Consider the following 18,070-nt stretch of genomic DNA (forward strand, 5'->3'; position numbering starts at 1 on the left):
GTTCGGAGTCGCCACCAAGCATTTGTGGGATACTTGGAACCCATTCGAATCCACTTTATACCTCGGCCAAACGAAGCACAAAGTAGGGTTTGACATAGGTACTAAGGATAAGGAATCGTCCCTCTTTAGCATCCTTTCTCTAAAATGACTCTCGTACGCCATGGATAAGGTCGTCCACTATCCAAAGTTCCTGAGTAAGAGGTGAAGGTACGTATTAGGAAGCCCTTTAATCAGACACCCAATCCCGCCCATGGTAGCAGACTCTACTGATCGATCTTGGTTGGTTGAATGCAAAAATTGATAAAATGGTTTAAATGCATGAATGCGCATCCACTAGTTTAAACCTAACATGTGAGCTTTCTACGTCGGTTAATTTAATCCAAGTATCAAGTATAAGATGTCAAGTTGGATTTATGGTTGAATTGCATACAAGACGGAAATTAAACATCCATTACCGAGTTAGGTTTATGGTGCATAACGTTGTCCATTCGTCTTAGTAAGGCATTTTGCAAATATGATGTTGAATGGGCAGATTCGTCATCTTACCCATCCTGTATTCGGGTTAACCGAAGTCGGGATCGTCCTAGACGAATGCTGAAAGGGGAGTAGACCCTGTATCAGACAGCCAGATGAGGTGCGAGCCTGTTGGCGATGCAAAGGGGTCTCCCCTGGTTTGAAAATAGAAAAAGGAAAGTCCTGTTTAGGCGTGGGTCAGTACACGATGGAAGACGTGTTCTGGCCATTGAAAAAGTTTTTCAAATGTTTTGAAGAACGGGTGTTTGAACCCGTTTTGGTTAGAAAAGGCCGTTTAGACCGCTTTTGTATTGATTTGAAGAACGAGACTTGAATAGTCGTCATTTTTTTGACAATATTCGATGTCGGGTTCGATTTTCTAAGCTTGACATGAATAGTTTTGAAAAATAATTATGAACTAATTGTTTTAACTTCATTTGAATATAATTAGTCAATGTTCATCATCGTACTCGGGTTAAAATCCGACATGGTATATGTAACCAAGGATGACTTTGTATTGATGACTAATACATTTGTTTTGAAAATGTAAAGAAATGATGAAGGGCTTTAAAATACCCTTCAAAAATGTAAATGAATGAGATAAAAGGTTTTAAAATACCTTTTATGATGTAATTAACCAAATATTATCATCGAAACATGGATTAAACCGTCATGGTATTAGGAACCAAGGGTGAAAAATGTTTTATGGTTAAAACTTGTAAAAATGGCTTTAAAAATACTTGGAATGGTAAAAACCGATTACAAATATGAAATGAAAATAAAGGAAATGAAGAGACCAAAAAAGGTTTGAATTTAAGGGTGAGACAGGCTGCTTTAGGTGCGAGCCTGTGTGCTACGTAAGTAGCCTCTGCCTCAACCAAAAATCCGTTTTTGGCTCATTCTTCCCATGTTTTGGACCATGTTATGCATGATTTAGCATGTTATAGTCATGAAACATATGAAAACATAATAAGAGAAGATTTTTACACCCTTATACTTACATGTTAGGCTTATGGCGAGAAATCGACATAAGTGTATCAACTCGTTTGGTCGGAAAACTCGGTTTAAAACCATTTTGGTAAGTAAAAGAGTGTTTTATTAAGTTTAGTGATGGTGTAGTGGTCGAGATGGTCGGTCAAGTGATTTAATGCACGATGACGTTACCAAACAATGTGTAAGGCTTGTGTTTACGATCGGTAGGTCGTAAACACGTGTCGGATTGTGACTTAGGAAGTCGGGTCGGGAATTTTAAGGGAGAAAAGAGGGGGCGGATGCTCGCGTAACTCTCAAATGGTGGCATTTGAGGGGCATTTATAGGAAAATGAGTGTTTGTGTGAGTTTTGAGCGACGTGGCCACCTAGGCTGCTCAAAGAGGCGCGAGCCATGTCGCACGTCTTTGAGGTGTCTTGTCACTATCACACGAATGCAATCATAATTTGTTCTATCCTAGGATTTGGATGAACATGTTTGGTACTTGACTATGTAAGATTCCGGGAAATCTTAACATAGAAGCATTTGAATGGTTTGTTTTTTGTGTTTGACTCGTTGTTGGAGTCGGGATTTGAATTTTGAGTCGGTTTTTGGTCCGGTGTCGGTTTTGACTCTTGTTAGTGTCATTGCAACCCCGTCGTCATGCATTAAACACTCCAGGTACTTTTAAAAAGTTTTGAAATGATTTATTTTCGAAATCATTTTAAGTTATCCGACGTAAAGTTGTACACAAATTGTTGATCAAATGACGTGATTCCTAAGCATGTTGTAGTCCGATAATCATCAGGTGTTTGTTGGAGTCTCAACAGATACTGGGTATCTACAGAGCCCCCACTTTGACTGAGGCTTGGATAGGGCGAAAGTCAAAGTAGAGCGCCAGGGTCAATCGAAGATTACAACCTGGAGACCTAAGCGACATCGAGGTGGCTCGATAGGATTCGGGCCAAGGACCTGCCGTCGAGAAGGGCGACGCCAAGGCGACTCGAGGGTATGAGCCAAGCACCTGCCATCGGGAACAATTTAGAGTCTATGGACTGTCCGTGGGGGTCGTTTAAAGTCTGTTAGACCACGTACAAAGGCTGGCCAACCATAAGAAGGAGTCATACCTGAGGCATCTTCAGGATATGTCCTTGGTTTGTTATCTTGTTTGCGGACAAAGGCTCACCAGCTGTGTGGAAGAGTCGTACCCGAGGCATCTTCGGGATACGTCCTCGATTTGTATATTATTTGCGGACAAAGGCTCGCCAGCTGTATGGAGGAGTCGTACCCGAGGCATCTTCGGGATACGTCCTCGATTTGCGGACAAAGGCTCGCCAGCTGCTGTGCGTATATAAAGGGGCTCGCCAGCCGCTGCGCGTTGTAAGGCTCGCCAGCCATATGCGATTTTAAGGCCCGCCAGCCGTAATGAAGGGTCGATTGATCGACCGTGGAAATAGCCGCGTTGGATGGGCTTATTTTGAAATAGCGGGCTTCGCGAGGAAGCCCCCGACATCCTGTTGGGGAATCTCGGTGTTTGTATTGAATGTTTGTGGGGATAGCTGGTTTGAATCCTGCCGCCCACTTGTTTTTTTACAGATGGGGCTTTTGATGCCGCCGTGGAAATAGTGAATCTTGAATTTCACTATCATTGCTTTTTGAAGTGACGGTTTTCGTTGCAGCCGTTAACATTTGAAGAAATAGTGAATTTTTGAATTTCACTATTCTTTTTTGAAGTGACGGTTTTTGTTGCCGCCGTTGACATTTGAAGGAACAGTGAATTTTGAATTTTCACTATTGTTTTTGAAATGACGGTCTTAATTGCCGTCGTTTGAACTTCTGAGAAATAGTGAATTTGAATTTTCACTATTATTGTTTTTGAAATGAAATGGCGGTTTTAATCGCCTTTGTCGAAATTTGATGGGATCGTGGGGGAAATTGGGCCAAAGCCCAAAATTTCGCTGGAAAAGCAAAGAGAGGCCTCATTGAGGCGCGAGCACCTTGGCGAGGGAAGGGAGCTTCCCTTTTTTTCTGTAAAAGATGCGAGAATGGGAACCTCCCCATTCTCACTTCGTCTTCTCCAAACACGCGACAAATAGGCCAAAATCGTCATTGTCGACCTTGCTTCCTTACTCGTTTTCTTGCCATTATCAACATGTCATCTCAAGGAACGTAATTCCTCTTGAATCCATTTGAATTTGTTGGTCTTTTCGTTGATTGAATTAGGACGAAATCATATACCCTTAAAAATCAAATTGGGCATTTTTGATTAAGCCAATTTCGAGTGAAATTGATGATTGCATGAGGTTAGAAACCTGTTTAGGAGTATAGGGGTGCTTTTAGTTTGCATTTTGGTCCCCGTTCCAGCTCCCTATGCTCGAAAAACGTGAATGAGACAAGGAAACCGTCTCAGTTCACAATGTCAAGTTTATTTGCTTGAGTTGTGTGCCCCACTAGGTTGTATTTTAGTTGGGGAAGACCGTGTTTGCCATTTTGGACCTTCGTTGGGTATTGTGGGCAAGATTGGAATCTTTGCCTTTTGTGACGGTCTTATATCTGACAAAATAAGCGTCTGTTTGAGCTCAAATTGAGTCAGTTTGTTTTGAAATGGACCTTATTGGTAGTTTAGGTCGTTTTGAGACGTGGTAAAATCACGTTGCCTCGTTGTGGTCGTATTTTGAGCTTTTGACCTGTTTGCGCTCAAATTGGCGTAAAATTGCCTTTTTGAGCCGTAGAAAATACCCCATTGCATCGGGAACGTATTTTGGGTTGTTGGCGGACCTTGTGTGGGTTTTGTGGTGCCATTGTTGTTGTTGTTGTTGTTGACTCGTCTTTTGCTTGAAAAGAAGGGTGAGTCATTTTTTGTGCATTTTTGGTTTGTAAATTGTTTTGTTTGGTTGGGTTTGGGCGCGATTGCCATATTGGCTGACGTTCTTTGATTGCAGGGGAGGGCTCGGGACCTGTCGGGTCCATTGTCGAGGCTCTCGAGGACTTGTTTGGGACTGGGCCGGTTAGTACTCCGGTTAGCGCACCTGACTTGACAGTGGAGGACGCTTCTGAGGAGGAGGGGCCTTCCAAGGAGGTCATTAGGGCTGAGAGAGCCGCTGAGGTTCGTGAAAGGCCCGTTGGTGCTGAGGGGGCCGCTGGGGCTCGGGAGGAGCCTGTTGTTGAGGCTGCTCGCGTCGAGAGAGCTCAGACAGGGACTGAGGCTGGTATCTCCGGGAGGAGGGTTGCTAGAAGGAGGGGTCCTCGATCGACCAAACGGGAGTTACAGAACGTCGTTAGGGTCGTTGAAAATGTCTCCTATCTGTCACGTGGAGTCTCGTAGGAGAAGAGACGGAGAGCGGAGACGGTTGAGGATGACGCTCACGTCGCGGGTTGGGAGGCTAGACGGGTTACAGCTCCGTGGGGGTTGAACCTAGGGGCGGCGCCTGCTTGGGCCAAGGGTTTTGACGGTAGCCAGCTGTTGCTTCAGCTGAACAGGTACATCTCCTACCGTGCGCACAAGGGTCTGGTAAGCTGTGCCACTTGGTGGAACTTTCGTCATTTCTGACATTTTAGACCTGAATAAGTGTTCTGACGTTGTTTGTTCTTGATTTCAGGAGATTGGCACCATGTGGACTATCTCAAGATTCTCCACCTATCTGGGCTTCTACGACATTCTCCGAGCTGGTACGAGGGCGTTAATAGAGAGGCCGGCTTTTGGGCCGTTGGTGGCTGCTTGGCGGGATATTCACAGGGCTTCGATTAGGTCGAACCTCTGTCTAATCCGTGCTATGTTGGATCGGTACTGGGACACGACGTCGTCGTTCCACATGGAGTTCGGGGAGGTTGGCGTGACTTTAGAGGATTTTGCCATGACATCAAGCCTCCCCTGTGGCGAGACGCCTGTTGAGTTCTCGGAGAGACCGGAGAGAGTGTCTTCCCCCGCGGTTACTCGTTTGATTGGAAGTGTTTTGCCCGAGCTTTCCGACATCACTCCGTACTTGATTGCGAGCTCGTGTGTGAGGGACCACTTCAGAGGGAGAGTGGTGGGTTACGCTCCAGCGCCGTTGGTGAGTCTGGAGGAGGAGGCTAGAGCTGACGCGCAGGAGTCATGACTGTAGTTGTGATACTTCTTGGGCGCCACGTACTTTGGTGATAAGGGTGAGCGCTTGTCGACCAAGGTACTTCCTCTCCTTGCTGACCTTGACACTCTGGGTCAGTTTGACTGTGTTACACCGGCCCTGGCGAGCTTCATCCGGTACTTGCACGCTGCAGTGCGCCCGAAGGCGGTGGGGTATAGTAGTGCCCCTGCTTTGGTTGGTCCCGGCCTCATCTTGGAGGTACGACCGTTATTGTAGTTATCGTTGAGTTTGATTTTGATTTTGATTTTGATTTTGGCAACTTATGAAAAATTGGTTGATTTGTGTGTGTTGTGTTTGGTTACAGGCTTGGTTGTATGCTTACTTCATCCCTCTGCGCCCGGGACTGCTGGTGGCGTCCCTTCGACTTACCCTGCTGTGAGGGCCTGGACGGTGGCTCGGAAGAAGTCAACGAAATCGACTTATGAGGACCGCAGGCATCGCGTGAACGCCCTTCGAGGTGCTGACGTAAGTTGTGGTCTCCTACCCCGTTTTTTTTGTAGTAACAGATAGAGATAGGGTGACTAGGTAGCTTAGAAAGCCCCCAGTTAGCTGATTAACTTTGCCTTGAGTGCAGTTTGTTGGGCGGCCTTGGGAGCACTACACAGAGGTGCCGGCCGCTGTCAGGGAGCGTTTGCGGCCCCGCAGCTCCCAGCGTTTGTACCTTGAGACGACGATCGAGACGGTTTGGTACCTGGGCGAGCGTTTAGCTCGTCAGTGCTTTACTGAGACTTTCGTGGTACCGCTCGATCTGCCTAGGGTATTGTTCCAGGAATGGACCCCTGATGAGGTTGAGGAGCACCTTCACGGTCAGGGAGGTGAGGAGCTGTTGATGCGAGAGGCCGACTACAACACTTTCCGGTTGTAGAGGCTTTCCTGGTACCCGATCGAGGTATGTTTTCTCTGTTCTTTGGTTTTCACTGCCTCTTTTTCATAGGAAGGTTTGTTACCTTTGATGTTGACCCAAATTGTAGGGGGTCGACGCGTTGATAAGGACCTAGCCCTCAGCCCCCAGTTTCTCCGACACAGACCACCTTCCAGGGCCGGGGGTGAGAAGTTACAGCTGCACCTGCCAGAGCCTGCGGTCGCTGAGGTGACCGACGCTGGCATGGAGTGGAGGTTGACCGTTCTGAGGGTGAGTTCCATGTTCGAGAACTCTTTCTCGTTTATGGTTTGCCTTGCGTTGTATTGAAGGACCTTCTTGTTTGTAGGTGTCGACCGCTAGTTATCAGGCTTTGTGGCGGATGGCTAACCGGTGGAGGGCACTTGCTGGTGACCTAGCTACGAGGGAGGCTCGGCTTGCTCAGGTACTTTTTGTATGTTGTCTTTGTGTATTTTTGGGTTGCATTTCATGTTTTTTAGATCTCAATGATCTTTATTGTGTTTTGCACGGTATTGCGGATCCGGCGGAGCTTTCTCCGGTCTGTGCTGAGTTGGATGCAGCTAGGTCGACGATCGAGGGCCAGGGGTTGGGGATCACCAGTCGAGACCCGGAGTTGAGGCGTCGTGAGGGCAGGTTGCGGAGCCGAGATGCAGAGATTTCCTCTCTCAGGGCTCACTTGGCGGAGGCGGAGGAGCTTCACGTCACGATAGAGTACGAGACGCTGGAGAGTTCTCCGTAGAGGGAGCCTGAGCAAATGGTGGTGTCTGCTTTGCCCGTCACTCCTCGTGAGACCGAGACCGGTCCGATGGGAGGCGGTGAGTAGTTGTAGTTGTTGGTCCGTGTCTTGGACTCTTGTTCGTACATGTTTACATTTTGCGTGAGGCGGTTTGTATTTGTGTTCTTGGATTGTGGTTTATTTGTGATTTTTGGCTTTTTTGTGTTGTGTTTCGAAGAAGCGTTGTTGGCTGTTAGTTCCCTTCTGTGTCGCACTTAGTTCCTGCATCGTTAGTGTAGAAAACAGGCAACATGTAGCACATAAGCATAAACGTGAACACGTAAAAAGCATTTGATTGAAAACAAAATTAACCACGATGACTCGAAGTTAAAAATTGAAATTTGAAATTTGAGGAGATATTTTGAAAATTCCACTACAAGTCGTCACGTTTGGACTCCTCAAAAGGGATTGATTTGAAAATCGAACAATTAACCCGTGTCTTGAATTAAATTATATCGAAATTGTCGAAAAATTTAAACTCGTCAGGGGTGAATTTAAAGTAGATTTTTGCGAGTGTGTTTGGTTCTTGATTTTTGTGAGATCAAGACTCGGATTTGTGAGAGCTGGAAATTTTGAAGAAAACTGACGTCGTGTTATCAATTTTCGATTTTTGTGGAAAATGCGAAAAAGCGAAAAAATTTCGGAATTTCGACTGACATGGAAACTATCCGTCACGGATCGGGGCGACTAGCCCTTTTCCCTTCAAAGAAAGAGAAAAACCCATATGTTTAAAGCTGCATCACGGAAACTGTGTCGAATTTCGTAAAACGCGAAAATAAGGAAATTTGATTGTGAGGAAACACAAAATATCCTGGGTAGGCCCAAAGAGGCGCGAGCATTCTAGCGGGAGGTTTGAGGTGTCAGGAAGAAACACAACTTGAAAGGGACACTTCAAGATGGGGAGCCTGAGAACGGCCCCAAAGAGGCGCGAGCTAATTGGCGATAGAAGCCAGCTCTCTCTTTTTCAGAAAAACGCGCTGATTGTTTTGTATAAATAGGGATGTTTGTGCTTCATTGTTTCATCATCTGAAACACGAAAAACATCTCTACAAAAATCTTTCTTCTTCTTCCACAAAATTATTCATGGATGCTTTTGAAAATGTGTTGCGGCAATGGTGTCGGGATTTGTCGCCTCCCGAGAAGTATCAACTCGTTAGTATGAGAGTTGGTCAATTGTTGGTGCTTCGTCAAGTCAAGGTGCAATCCTCATTTCTTGAAGCATGCTCCCGGTTTTGGGACTCGAAACATCATGTTTTCGTTTTCCCGAAAGGCGAATTTGTCCTCTTGCCGAAGAAGTAGGAGCCATTGGTGGATGGCAGGATTGTGTTCCGGTGCTTCCTCCGACTCGGTTGTGTTATAAGGAGAAATTCCGTTCGATGTTGGGCTTGACAACAAGTCAAGTCAGCTTTCTCCTTACTCCTCATGGTGTGGATATGTTGGCTCTTATCAACATTTTCTCAAACCGGTTGGATGCCAATGTCTCGGAGGTGGCTACGAGAAGGGCTCTTGCCTTTTGGCTTGTCCATGCATACCTCTTTGTTGATGCTTTGAAGAAGGAGGGGCCAAAATGTTATGGTAGCATGACCCTTGTGCACGTAGTCGAGCAAATGGAGCATGGTAGAGATCCATCATGGTTGGTGCTTGGTGAGATCATCCAAGCTTTGGACAAGAAAGGCTCTTGTGGAGAAGCTCCCTCATTTGGATCTCCAAGGATCCTCCAAGTGTGGCTATTGGAGAGGCTAAGGTATGTAAAGCCTCCGGTCGATACTTCTTCTTATTCATTCCGTCACCTTACTATGAGGAAGAAGTTGTACTCAGATAGCTTCGCATCCACCGAGGCCTATTGGGCCGCGATATTGGCGGAGGAGGTTGGTCCTCACGTCCGTTGGGTGGTGCCATGGTGGCACTTGAGGTCCTTCACAGGGTTGCCCAATTCGGGTGTTAGTCCTCATTCTTTGATGGTGGTGGGCTTGAAGGTTGCTTCCTTCATCTATCCTGAATGGCTCATGAGGCAAATGGGGCATCAACAAAAGGTGCCCGCTCAAGATACCATTGTCCAAGAGAATGATTTTCGAAACACCGAACTTGTGGTGGTTTTCGACAGATGGTGGGCCACTCGAACGCTTTGGGAGGTACCAAACCCCGTCGCTACGACATGGGTGGCTCCCGCCTATGTCAAGTAGTCCAGAGCTCAAACCTTGGAGGAAAGGTCCAAATCTTATAAGGACGAGGTTGTTGACTTGAAGTATCGAGAGGTTGGCAAGGCCAACCGTGCCTTCTTTGAGGACTATGTTGATGGAGCTAGCTCAGATGTGATGAGGCCACCAAAGAGAAGAAGCTCGGGTCCCAAAGATGTAGTGGGCCGTGTATGGGCTCGTTTTGGACCGAGCATGCGGTCTTGCAAGAGACCGGAAGCCGTCGCCGCTGTTGATCCGTTGAGGATCCGTTCCGAAGGGGAAGTCCATGCTAGGCAGGCCAACAAGAAGAACAAGGGGAAGATGTACCCCGAGGGAAAAGGCAAGGGTAGAATGGAAGAATGACGACCTCCATTACCCACTTTATTATTATGTTGTATTAGTGTTGTGAGTTTTTATTATGTTGTACTAGCTATGTTTTGTGTGTTTTCTACTAGTTTTATTATGTGAGGTATTTTAGTTGACACCTTAGCTCTGACAAGTTGTAGACTTGCCGAGCTATATTTGTTGTTGAATTTGTAATCCTTCTCATTACTAATTAAATAAGAGGATTGCTCGTGTCAAAATTGTGAACGCTTGTTTCTTCCATCCATTTTGTAAAGGCAATTCGGCTTGAATCATCCTAAACATTTGCACTTGGGAAATGGGATTTTTGTAGGAAGGGAGAAAGGCTTCTTTTTTTGCATTTTTGTGGGAAAGGGAATGTTTTTCCCTTTCTCTTTTTTTTTGAGCTAATGTGGGTGATGTTTTTTTTGTATGTGAGTAAACATAAGGGAATGTTTTTTTTTATGAGGATGTGTGTTTTTTTTATTGTGGGGATGGTTATATCCTTCTTGTGTAAGAAAGGACTGCCTACATATCCACCTAAAAAGGTGAAATCAAACCATGATCGTAGTTCAAAATGTTTTGTAAATATTGATTGGGTTTTGTGGTTGTATCCCTCTCGTATAAGAAGGACTGCCTACGTATCCACCTGAAAAGGTGAAATCAAACCATGCTCGTAGTTCAGGGGGTTTTTTTCTTTTAGTGCAATTGGATGTTGCCTTTGACAGATCAAAGGGCATTCGAAACGGGCAAGGTGCCACAACTTAGACTCGATAAAACATGTAATTTCAAATCAGAACGCGTTGAGGAACTTGACTTGAAAGGGTTAAGGTGGTCGCTAGATGTAAAACTAGGGTGAGGTTGTTGGTTGCTACGGTTCAAGGGTAGTATTTCTTGAGTTGGTTTAGGTTGGTCGGGTTTGTAAAATCCTCCCCGTCTAGGTCACTCAGTCTCACTTCACCCACGGAGAGTATTTTCTTGACCAGGTATGGCCCGGCCTAATTGGGTTTGAATTTCCCCCTCGGATCGACGAGTAATGGTGCTCGGATCGACGAGTAATGGTGCTCGGACCGACTTGAGGACCAAGTCGCCTTCCTTGATGTTCCTGGGTTTAACCTTCTTGTTGAATACCCGATGTATACATCGTTGGTATAGCTGGACGTTGTGCAAGGTGTTGAGCCACCGCTCGTCTAGGAGTATGAGTTGTTCGTACCTTCGACGGTTCCATTCCGCCACAGGAACTTGACTCTCCAGTAGGATGCGTAGAGATGGGACCTTTAACGATACCGGTTGAACCGCCTCCATGCCATATGCTTGGTAAAAGGGTGTGGCGCCTATCGGTGTTCGGATGGAGGTTCGGTATCCCCAGAGTGCGAATGGGAGTTTTGCTCGGCCAATCGCGGTAGTTATCTTGCTTTTTCTTGATGATGGTGACAAAAGTTTTGTTTGCTGCCTCAACCGCTCCGTTGGTTTGGGGACGGTAGGGGGATGATCGATGTCGTTTGATCTTGTATTTCTCCAGCAAGGCTTGTGTTTCCGCTCGGAAGTGTGAGCCTTGATCACTAATGATTTCATGAGGTACCCCATATCGGCAGATGATGTTGTCCTGGATGAACTCGGCCACTTGTTTGGCGGTCAAGACTGCATAGGACTGTGCTTCCACCTATTTAGTGGAATAGTCGATGGCGACGAGGACGAAGCAGTGCCCCTTGGTGCCTATCAGTTTGACTTTCCCGATGATGTCGATGCCCCAGAACGAGAAAGGCCACAGTAATGTCATGGTGTATAAAAGGGATGGTGGTATGTGTTGTATGTTGGCGAAGATTTGGCAAGTGTGGCAATGTTTGATGTAGCTACGACAATCGGCTTCCATGGTGGTCCAATAGTAGCCTAACCGCATGATTTTTCGGGTCAGCATCATTGCGCTCATGTGAGGGCCACATTCTCCGTCGTGAACCTCTCCCATGACCTTTTTGGCTTTGTGATGGTCAATCCAAAGGAGGAGAATCCCTTGGGGTGTTCTTTTGTATAATTGTTCTTGGTTTACCATGAATTGTGATGCAAGTAAACGGGTGGCTCTTTGTCCTCTAGGATCAGAGTTACGAGGGAATTCGTTTTTGGTTTTGTAGATGAGGATGGCTTGGTACCAAGGTTCATCATGGTTTTCCTCGTCGTTGTTGATGGCACAGATGTGAGCTGGCTCGCTCCTTCTCTCGACACATAGGGGCATTGATGTCATGTCGTCAGGTATGTTGACGAGTGCGGCAAGTTTTGCCAGGGCATCAGCAAATTGATTTTCCCCTCGTGGCAAGTGAAAGTAGTCGAATTGGTTGAACAACTCGGCCTCTTGATTGATTTTCGCTCGGTAGAGAGCTAAGCTGTTGCTTCGGATTTTCCATGATTTGGACACCTGATTGATGATGAGTGAGGAATCGCCGTGGACCCTCAGTCTCTTGATGCCAAGTGTGATGCTGCTTTTTAGCCGATGAGACACACTTCATATTCGGCGGCATTGTTAGTGACAACAAAGTCTAGTTTGACCGAGATCGGAACATGTTCTCCCTCTGGTGATATTAGGAGAATTCCTACCCCGAAGCCTTTCAGATTAGATGCACCATCGAAGTATAGGTCCTATGCATCGGAGTCGGCACAAAGGATGTCTTCGTCAGGAAGGGACCATGTGTCGGTCGTTGGATCCTCATTGACAGGATTTTCTGCCAGGAAATCGGCGGCTGCCCTTCCTTTGATAACCTTGAGGTGTACGAACTTGAGATAAAACTCAGATAGCATGAGTGTCCATCTAGACAGCCTTCCATTTAGTACGGGTTTCTCGAAGATGTATTTGACCGGGTCCATCTTTGAATAGATGTGGACCGTGCAGCTGAGCATGTAGTGCTGCAGCTTCTTTGTTGACCATACTAGGGCAAGGCATGTCTTTTCCAGTTAGGTGTACCTTATCTTATACTCAATGAACTTTTTGCTGATGTAGTAGATGGCTCGTTCTTTGCCTTCGACGGTTTGTGCTAGCATTGCTCCCATGCCTGTGTCGGTGACGGTCAGTTATAGGGATAAGGGATTATCTTGTTGAGGTGGCATGAGAACATGAGGTTTGTATAGGATTTCCTTTATCCTATCGAATGTCTTTTGACAGTCGTCGTCCCAATCGGTGTGATCGGAGGCGCGGAGCTTCTTGAAGATTGGTTCACAAATCATGGTGAGCTTGGCTATGAAGCGGCTGATGTATTGAACCTGACCGATAAATCCCCGAATCTCCTTCTCTTTCTTAGACCGAGGCATTTGTTGAAGGGCTTTGATTTTGGTTGGATCAATCTCAATACCTCTTTTGCTAACGACATGTCCCAAGAGCTTTCCGGAGGTGACTCCGAATGCACATTTATGAGGATTTAGTCTCATGTTGTATTTCTGCATACGAGCGAAGAGTTTCCGGAGGGCGTTGATTTGGCCGTCTCGTTCTTTTGATTTAACGATCATATCATCGACATATACATCTACCTCCTTGTGCATCATATCATGTAGGAAAGTGGTAGCGGTTCTTTGGTAGGTTGCTCCGGCGTTGATGAGGCCGAAGGGCATGACCGTGTAGCAGTATGTACCCCACTGTGTAGTGAATGCAGCCTTGTGCATGTCTTCCTCAGCCATTTTGATCTGGTTGTACCCAGCATACCCGTCCATGAATGATAGGAGTGCATGCTCGGCGGTATTGTCCACCAGGATGTCAACATGTGGCAACCGGAAATCGTCCTTTGGACTTGTCTTGTTCAGATCCCTGAAGTCGATGCAAACCCGAATTCTCCCGTCTTTCTTTGGTACATGAACGATATTGGCCACCCAGTCCGAGGATTCAGACACATTGATGAACCCGAATTTGAACTATTTATCCACTTCTTCTTTGATTTTCAAGGCCTATTCGGGGCACATTCGGCACAGTTTTTGTTTCACGGTTTTAGCTTCGGGCTTAATGGGTATCCTATGCTCTGTAATTTCCCTGTCGATCCCGGGCATATCTTTGTAGGACCAGGCGAATACGTCCTTGTATTCGTGTAGGAGGTCAATGAACTGTTGTCTTTCCGAGGGGTCAAGGGTTGTCCCTATCCTAAGTTCTTGAGGTGTGTTGTCGGTTCTTACGTTAAATGGTTCGGTCTCCTCAATGATGGGGGTTCTGGTTTCTCATTTGTCAAGTTCTTTAGCTAGGTAAGGTGGGAAGTCACTCAAGTCAAACTCCTCATAGTCATTCAGAATTGCATTGCAGTTAAATTGAGACGAGTTATAAGCAAACTTAGCATTCATTAAGTTGACTCGAGCGAAACGCTCGGAGAGGACAGACATTCATGGTTATTTGGAGGCGACACAGCAGAAGAGGTGGCCCCTAGAACAGGCTCCAGGTTGTCACCTTCCATGGGAGGGGGGACGAACCTAGTTGACTCAGCCTCTGAAGCAGCCACAAGTTTGTGATAAAATAGTGGGAAAGGGACCTTAACTGGGTCATCAGGAGTGCTAGAAGCTAAGGTAGACTCTGACTCAGACTCAGACTCTTCTTCACTTCCCTCTTTGAATATAGGGCCTTCTCCAGTTGTAATCTTGAGAATGCGGCCTTGACGATCGGTCCACTTGACAGTTTTCCTCCAGCCCTAGGTAGCTTTCTCTAGGTCAGTATTGTAGGGTAATATCCGTATAAAACCATTAAATTATAGGACTATAACGTAAATTTAATATGCAATTTATGGTCATAAACGAAATACAACAAAGAAACGATAAAGCATTAGAAATAACCTTCGGTCCTAGTGCAATTCGGCAATGATAGAGATCAAAGTAGATCTCCTCCTAATTGTTGCACCCAAGATCGTGTGAGACTATGCCCTTGTGCTAGAAATGTATTCTCTAATTGCCTTGCAATATTGAGAGAATTTGTTGTGAGTTTCTTTAGATGTGAGATCTAAGTTTTGAGAGGAAATGTTCTCAAAACCCTAATTATTTTTGCAAAATGAAAATTAGGTTAGAAAGGAGGAGAAGCTCTCCTTTTGTTCTACCCTTGCTCGGTCCGTGGGTTTCATTAGGGAGGGAGTGGGCTTTCCACTTCCTCCTTATTAAACTCGTGATCCGACTTGAATTGCTAAAACGTATACGACGGGTTTTTAAATATAAATTGGCATCGGTTATCGGTAATTAAAATATCAACTAGTAACATGACTTAGTCGAAATATTAATACATGTCCGACAAAGACAATATTGTATAATTAATTTATTCAATATACATTAATCAAATATAATCGCTTATATTTAATTTACGAATTAACCGCTTAATTCGTCTTAGCCATTTTTATTTAATCCGTATTAAATAATTATCTCAACATCGCTTTTGACTAATTATTAGTCAATAACTCCGACTAACTGGTTAGTCAAAATTGGCATCAACATGACTGTATTTTCATACCGTCACATCTCTCAAACGTATCCTATAGGTGTGACTTTTAGGGACCAGTTGATCACCGCCATCTGTATGACAATAACGTCAAACTTATCTAGCAAGCCAACCGTTATTGATAAACGTGGACCAACTGATAATAATACAAAAGTATGCCCTTTGATCCTTTTAGAGATTTAAATGTCCTTGCACTAACTGTAGAGGACACCAGCCCCAACAAGCTCCCACTTGTCCGTACAAGTGTACGTGCAATGATGTTATCCGCACTAACTGGAGGACACCACCTCCAACAAACTCCCACTTGTCCGTACAAGTGTATGTGCGATAACCGATTCTCATATTCATTTAAAGTTCTCCCACTCAATGTAAAACAATTTGCAGATCCGGATCCGCAAAGGTCGTATTTTACAATCGATCTGTATCAAGAGTGGTTTCCCCGACTAGAGAGTAACTTAACTGATAAAACGAACGTATTCGAGCATGGCCATGCATTTCGATTCATGACTCCTCGAGTGGCCCCGAGAAATATCGAGTACCTGATAAAGGCTGAATATTTCCTTCAACTCGACTCCTTCCGATCTAAGCACGCATGAAATGACCTTAAAAAAATCTACTTGGCCCCCTGTTACGGATGACCGTGAGAAAGAAACCAAAGTCACCCAAAATCTGCCTTAGTCTCAAGAGACAGTCGATAGTCAAAAGAATCGACTCTTAGGATCACCATGGAGGTCCTATCCACGACCTGGCACCGAATGTTATAAAACATTTAGGACTCCACGTCGATGTCACAATTGTGTCCTACGAGATATCCGTATAACCCGCCTCTGTGATTGGTCAGTCAACCGGTTGACTTATGGCTCGTTGAACCCACCATCAACCAACGTCACAAAATAATTGCCAGAGTTATCAGCTCATGTGGGCAATTAAGGACCATAAATATAATGTTTGTTCAGTTCACTTTGTGGTGTTCAAAATTATCGTACAAATCCACATGAAAAACAAAATATATATAAATATCAAAACGATGATGTCGTATGGAGTACAAAAGAGAATGAATCTAATCCATAAAAGAGTACTACAACTTAGGAACACGTTTAATTCCCATGGAATTAACATGCCCTTCATGCTTATCTTGTCGTAATGGTTTAGTGAGAGGATCTGCTATGTTATCATCTCTAGCAATATTTTCTATCACTACTTCCTTTTGCTCCAAGTAATCTCGGATTAGATGAGCTTTCCGTTGTACATGTCTAGACTTGTTGCTAGACTTTGGCTCCTTAGCTTGGAAGATGGCACCTCTATTGTCGCAATAGATGGTGATCGGGTCATTCGAACTAGGCACTACAGATAGTCCTTGTAAGAATTGACGCATCCATATCGCTTCCTTTACTGACTTCGACGCGGCATAGTACTCGGACTCAATCGTAGAATCTGCTGTAACACTTTGTTTGGAACTCTTCCAGTGATCGCAGCGCCATTTAAGAGTAAAAACGAATCCAGATGAGATTTTGAGTCATCTCGATCCGTTTGGAAGCTAGCATCTCACGAACGGTTGCGCATAGCTTTTGTTCGCCTCCATAAGTCAAAGCCCAATCTTTAGTCCTCCGTAGGTACTTAAGAATGTTCTTGACCCATCCAATGTGATTCACCTGGATGTCTTTGCTGGAATCGACTTGTCATACTCAATGCATATGCCACGTCCGGACGTGTGCATATCATGGCATACATGATTGATCCTATAGCCGAGGCATAAGGAGTCCGTGTCATGCGCACTTTCTCTTCCGGTGTTTCTGGTGCCTGAGACTTGCTCAAATGCACCCCTGGAGCCATAGGAAGAAACCCCTTTTTGGAGTTAGTCATGCTTTGAATCTCTCTAGGATTTTGTCTATGTAAGACTCTGATCGAGAGATAACATCCGACGTGATCTATCTCGATAGATACGGATGCCCGAAATTCTTTGTGCCTCACCCGGATCTTTCATCCTGAAATGGTTTTTCAACCATACTTTCACCGAAGTTAAGAGAGGTATGTCATTCCCAATCAGGAGTATGTCATCGACATACAATATTAGGAAGACAATCTTGCTCCCACTCGACTTGATATAAAGACATGGTTCCTCGACCGATCGAGTAAATCCATTTTCTTTAATCACTTGGTCGAAGCGATGATTCCAACTCCGAGATGCTTGCTTAAGTCCATAAATGGAACGCTTAAGCTTGCACACTTTCTTAGGATGTTCTGGATCGATGAAACCTTCGGGTTGTACCATGTACAACTCTTCCTCCAAAAAACCTTTTAAGAAGGCGGTTTTCATATCCATCTGCCAAATTTCTTAGTCATGAAAAGCGACAATCGCTAAGATAATCCGAATGGAACGCAGCATGACTACGGGTGCAAAAATTTCATCGTAGTGCAAACCTGGCACTTGGGTGAAACCTTTAGCAACTAGTCGTGCTTTATAGATATCTTGTTGACCTTCCACAGAATGCTTTATCTTGTAAAGCCATTTGCATTGAAGGGGACGAACCTTAGCAGGTAAGTCAACAAGATCCCATACGTTGTTCTCGTACATAGAGTCCATCTCGGATTGCATGGCCTCAAGCCATAGCTTTGAGTCAGAACTAGTCATGGCACCTTTATAGGTTGCGGGTTCACTACTAGTTAAGAGTAGAATGTCATCTATGTCATGTTACTTGACCATACCAATGTATCTGTCTGAGGAATAGAGACTCTTCCCGACCTCCTAGGTTCCTCAGGAATATTTACCGTAGCCGGGATTGAAGGAATAGGTTCCTCCAATGGTTGCTCGGTATTTGGTTCTGGAATCTCCGACAGGTCGAAGGTTCT

This window comes from Silene latifolia, chromosome 2 (assembly GCF_048544455.1).
Source record: "Silene latifolia isolate original U9 population chromosome 2, ASM4854445v1, whole genome shotgun sequence".
Classification (NCBI taxonomy): Eukaryota; Viridiplantae; Streptophyta; class Magnoliopsida; order Caryophyllales; family Caryophyllaceae; genus Silene; species Silene latifolia.